Below are 6,278 nucleotides of genomic sequence, written 5' to 3' on the forward strand. Positions count from 1 at the left end.
AATAAATATATTCTTTGGTTTACTACAACTGGGCTCCAGGTGTGTTCTTCCTTTTTTAAAGTGTCTCCCCCCCCCCCCAAGATTCTATACGATTCTTCGACATCAACTTAGTTGGACTGGTCATGTTTTGCAGATGCCTGATTATCGCCTTCCAAAGCAACTACTCTATTCCGAACTTAAAAATGGAAAGCGTAATGCTGGTGGTCAACAAAGGAGGTTCAAAGGCTCAAGGCAAATCTAAAAAAAAAATGTATATACACCGACAACAGGGAAACACTGGCCTGAGAGCACTCCAATTGGGAAACAGCCTTTACCAAAGGTGTCATGGGTTTTGAAGACGCTCAAACTCAGGACGAAAGGGAGAAACGTGCTAAGAGGAAGGCATGCTTGGCAAACCCTCACCGTGATCAACTCTCACCCGGAAACCTATATCCCCACTGTGGAAGGATGTGTGGATCCAGAATTGGCCTCCACAGTCACTTATGGACTCACTGTTAAAAGCGTGTTTATGGAAGACAATCGTACTCAGCTACGAGTAAGACTACCGCCTGTATCAGAAGTTAGGAATCATGACTTGTTCTACTTTCAGGCTATTCTATGATTCCACAGTTCTGTGATTCTACAATTGTCCCCCCACCCAGCACACACAAACTTTCATTTTGGGTTACAGGTGGGTAGCCGTGTTGGTCTGCCATAGTCAAAACAAAATCAAAAATTCTTTCCAGTAGCACCTTAGAGACCAACTGAGTTAGCTCATACCAAGAACAAACTCAGTTGGTCTCTAAGGTGCTACTGGAAAGAATTTTTGATTTTGTTTCATTTTGGGGTTGGACTAGATGACCCTTGGGGTCCCTTCCAACTCTGCAATTCTATTATTCACGGAGGCAGTGAACTGGTTGGCTACCGTGAGAACAGAAGGCTTGACTGGATCGGCATTTGTTCTGATCCGGCAGGCCTGCGTTTATGTATTTTGTCTCCTTATTCCAGCAAATGAAGGAACTAAAACACAAACGCTTTTCACAATCCATAGAACAATTTAAAAAAAAAAAGTCGTGTAAGCACAACCAGGATCCTCCACTCATCTAGAACAGCTTTTGCCACCTTCAGGTGTTTTGGACTAACTATAGCTCCTATCATTGGCTGGAACTGATGGAAGTTGTAGACCAAAACATCTGAAAGGTACCAGGTAAGCAAAGGCTGCTCCAGAGACCTGCAAAAGCCTGAGATGGAGGCAGCTATGGGAGCAACGTTTGCATAGAATCATAGAATTGTAGAGTTGGAAGGGACCCCGAGGGTCCTCTAGACCAACCCCTTGCAATGCAGGAATCTCAGCTAAAGCATCCCTGACAGATGGCCATCCAACCTCTGCTTAAATACCTCCCAGGAAGGAGAGTCCACAACCTCCAGAGAGAGTCTGTCCCACTGCCTCGGGAGGTTATAGTAATAATTTTATTATTTGTAGCCCACCCATCTGACTGGGTTGCCCCAGGCACTCTGGGTGACTTCCAGCATATACAAAACATAAACTCTTGCCACAGTTGTAGCATACATAAATAAATTCTTTAATTTCTTTGGAATATCTTGTCCTAAAATCCCTTCATGGATCACTGCCTTGTCGTGGCGAAGGGGCTTGAATTACTCAGGCAAGCTATGGACAGGTCAAGATGGACAGGTCATAGCGGAGAGTTTGGACCAAACGTGATCCACCTGGAGAAGGAACTGGCAAGCCGCTCCAGTATCCCTGCCAAGAAAACTCCATGGACAAAGACAACAGGCATATAAAAGATATGACGCTGGAAGATGAGCCCCTCAGGTCGGAAGGCGTCCAACTTGCTACTGGGGAAGAGCGGAGGACAAGTACAAGTAGATCCAGAGCTGATGAAGCGGCTGGGCCAAAGCCGAAAGGACGCTCAGTTGTGGATATGCCTGGAAGCGAAAGGAAAGTCCAATGCTGTAAAGAAAAGTATTGCATAGGAACCTGGAATGTAAGAACCATGAACCTTGGTAAGCTGGATGTGGTAAAAAATGAGATGGCAAGAATAAACATTGACATCCTAGGCATCAGTGAACTAAAATGGACAGGAATGGGCGAATTCAGTTCAGATGACTATCATATCTACTACTGTGGGCAGGAATCCCGTAAAAGAAATGGAGTGGCCCTCATAGTCAACAAAAGAGTGGCGAAAGCTGTACTGGGATGCAACTTCAAAAATGATAGAATGATCTCGATACGAATCCAAGGCAGTCCTTTTAACATCACAGTAATCCAAGTTTATGCACCAACTACCAGTGCTGAAGAAACCGAAATTGATCAATTCTATGAAGACTTACAACACCTTATAGAAATGACACCAAAGAAGGATGTTCTTCTCATTATAGGGGATTGGAATGCTAAAGTAGGAAGTCAAGAGATAAAAGGAACAACTGGCAAGTTTGGCCTTGGAGATCAAAATGAAGCAGGGCCAAGGCTAATAGAGTTCTGTCAAGAGAACAAGCTGGTCATCACAAACACTCTTTTCCAACAACACAAGAGACGACTCTACACATGGACATCACCAGATGGGCAACATCGAAATCAGATTGATTATATTCTCTGCAGCCAAAGATGGAGAAGCTCTATACACTCAGCAAAAACAAGACCTGGAGCTGACTGTGGCTCAGATCATCAGCTTCTTATAGCAAAATTCCAGCTTAAACTGAAGAAAGTAGGAAAAACCACTGGGCCAGTAAGATTCAATCTAAATCAAATTCCTTATGAATACACAGTTGAAGTGAAGAACAGGTTCAAGGATTTAGATTTGGTGGATAGAGTACCTGAAGAACTGTGGATGGAGGCTCGTAACATTATACAGGAGACAGCAACGAAAACCATCCCAATGAAAAAGAAATGCAAGAAAGCAAAGTGGCTGACCAATGAGGCCTTACAAATAGCGGGGGAGAGAAGACAAGCAAAATGCGAAGGAGATCGTGAAAGATACAGGAAATTGAATGCAGATTTCCAAAGAATAGCAAGGAGAGACAAGAGGGCCTTTCTAAACGAGCAATGCAAAGAAATAGAGGAAAATAACAGAATGGGAAAAACCAGAGATTTATTCAAGAAAATTGGAGATATGAAAGGAACATTTCGTACAAAGATTACCACAATTAAGGACAAAAGTGGAAAGGACCTAACAGAAGCAGAAGACATCAAGAAGAGGTGGCAAGAATACACAGAGGAATTATACCAGAAAGATATGGAGGTCTCATACACCCCAGGAAATGTGGTTGCTGACCTTGAGCCAGACATCCTGGAGAGTGAAGTCAAATGGGCCTTAGAAAGCCTTGCTAACAACAAGGCCAGTGGAAGTGATGATATTCCAGCTGAACTATTTAAAATTTTAAAAGAGGATGCTGTTAAGGTGCTGCACTCAATATGCCAGCAAGTTTGGAAAACTCAGCAGTGGCCAGAGGATTGGAGAAGATCAGTCTACATCCCAATCCCAAAGAAGGGCAGTGCCAAAGAATGCTCCAACTACCGCACAATTGCACTCATTTCACACGCTAGCAAGGTTATGCTTAAAATTCTACAAGGCAGGCTTAAGCAGTATGTGGACCGAGAACTCCCAGAAGTGCAAGCTGGATTTCGAAGGGGCAGAGGAACCAGAGACCAAATTGCGAACATGCGCTGGATTATGGAGAAAGCCAGAGAGTTCCAGAAAAACATCTACTTCTGCTTCATTGATTATGCAAAAGCATTTGACTGTGTCGACCACAGCAAACTATGGCAAGCTCTTAAAGAAATGGGAGTGCCGGATCACCTCATTTGCCTCCTGAGAAATCTCTATGTGGGACAAGAAGCTACAGTTAGAACTGGATATGGAACAACTGATTGGTTCAAAATTGGGAAAGGAGTACGACAAGGCTGTATATTGTCTCCCTGCTTATTTAACTTATATGCAGAATACATCATGCGAAAGGTTGGACTGGATGAATCCCCAACCGGAATTAAGATTGCCGGAAAAAATATCAACAACCTCAGATATGCTGATGATACTACCTTGATGGCAGAAAGTGAGGAAGAATTGAAGAACCTTTTAATGAGGGTGAAAGAAGAGAGCGCAAAATATGGTCTGAAGCTCAACATCAAAAAAACTAAGATCATGGCCACTGGTCCCATCACCTCCTGGCAAATAGAAGGGGAAGAAATGGAGGCAGTGAGAGATTTCACTTTCTTGGGTTCCATGATCACTGCAGATGGTGACAGCAGTCACGAAATCAGAAGACGCCTGCTTCTTGGAAGAAAAGCAATGACAAACCTAGACAGCATCTTAAAAAGCAAAGACATCACCTTGCCGACAAAGGTCCGTATAGTTAAAGCTATGGTTTTCCCAGTAGTAATGTACGGAAGTGAGAGCTGGACCATAAAGAAGGCTGATCGCCGTAGAATTGATGCTTTTGAATTATGGTGCTGGAGGAGACTCTTGAGAGTCCCGTGGACTGCAAGAAGATCAAACCTATCCATTCTCAAAGAAATCAGCCCTGAGTACTCACTAGAAGGACAGATCCTGAAGTTGAGGCTCCAGTACTTTGGCCACCTCATGAGAAGAGAAGAATCCCTAGAAAAGACCCTGATGTTGGGAAAGATGGAGGGCACAAGGAGAAGGGGACGACAGAGGATGAGATGGTTGGACAGTGTTCTTGAAGCTACTAACATGAGTTTGGCCAAACTGCGAGAGGCAGTGAAGGATAGGCGTGCCTGGCGTACTCTGGTCCATGGGGTCACAAAGAGTCGGACACGACTGAACGACTGAACAACAACAACAAAAATCCCTAAGAGAAATGCTTCTGGCTTTTTAACAAAAGTCATTTAAAACATTTTCTTCAATTAATTATAAATCATTTCCCAATACTTTTTAACTTCTTTACATTCCCACCACATATGATTAAAAAATCCCTTCTTTTTCTTTACACTTCCAACATGTACTAGTCCCATTTTTATACATTTTTACCATTTGGACTGGTGTAATGTACCATCTATACATCATTTTCATGTAGTTCTCCTTCAGTAAAGAGCAATCTGTAAACTTCAATTTTACTTTCCACAATCTTCAAATTGTTTATTATGTCCAAAATCTTGTGCCCATTTAATCATCACTGATTTAACCTCCTCATCTTTCGTTTCCCATTCTAACAAGACACTATAAGCTTTTTTCAAAAATTTCTCCTTCCCCTCTACCACCTCTTTTTGGAATCTTGAAGTTGTGTAGCTAAACCCTTTTTTGTTGTCTTCCTTGAACATTTCATTTAATCGTCTGTAATGTACCGGTAACCAACTCTGGACATATCCTTTTCTCTCATCATAATCTCTTAGTTTCTATTTACCTTCATCATCTCTCAGTAAGTCCCTATATGTAGGCCATTTTTCTTTTTTGCCAAGCCGCTTGAGCAGCAAAGCCTCGATTGGTGATAACCACCAGGGTGTTTTTTGCTCTATTAAATATCTGTACCTTTCCCAAATTCTCATTAATGATTTCCTAATTATATGATTATAAAATCCTCTATGTACCTTCCCTTTCCCATACCATCCAAACCTGTTATCATAGCCTTCCAAATCCAACACTTCCTCCTCTTCCAGTTTTATCCAGTCCCTAATCCACACCAAACATGCAGCCTCATAATACAGTTTAAAGTCTGGGAGAGCAAAGTATTTCATGTTTAATCCTTGGCTTTTTGCCCTCCCAGACAAACTTGGAAATATCCTTTTGCCATCTTTTGAGGCAGTCGTCTTTAACCATTACTGAGACTGTCTGGAAAAGGAAGAGCATTTTTGGTAACACATTAATTTTTATCGCAGCGATTCTTCCTAGTAGGGAAAGGTTCATTCTGCTCCAAATTTCTAGATCTCTTTTTATTTCAAGCCATACTTTTTCATAATTATCTTTACACAAATTTATATTATTGCTAACCAAATTCCTAAATATTTGACTTTTTAATGGATTCCTATCTCAATATTTTCCTCCAACTCTTTTTTTCTCCTCTTCTTTTAAAGAGGAGAAAATAGCTGCTTTAAGCTGGATTCGGACATGCAGGGATAGGATAGTCTGTACCGGTTGAAATTCTGCCCGTCATACCACCTTTAAAGGTATATGAGCTCAAGAAATGAAGGGGGGGGAAGACACATGTTGTTTGTAGCTTCTTTTTCCATTTTTGCATGCGGACATAAATATTTCAAAAGCCTGCCACAAAAAGGAAGCCACCAAACTTTCTGTAGTAGTATTTTTATTTGTACACGGATGCTT

General features: G+C 41.9%; 1 protein-coding gene across 1 annotated transcript in view; it reads right to left on the reverse strand.

The window, feature by feature from the left end:
- Positions 1-6,278, reverse strand: part of LOC117042396 (oocyte zinc finger protein XlCOF6-like) — a 449,944-nt gene that overhangs the window by 394,176 nt on the left and 49,490 nt on the right. The gene's annotated exons all lie outside the window — the stretch shown is intronic.

Source organism: Lacerta agilis, chromosome 2, assembly GCF_009819535.1.
Source record: "Lacerta agilis isolate rLacAgi1 chromosome 2, rLacAgi1.pri, whole genome shotgun sequence".
Classification (NCBI taxonomy): domain Eukaryota; kingdom Metazoa; phylum Chordata; class Lepidosauria; order Squamata; family Lacertidae; genus Lacerta; species Lacerta agilis.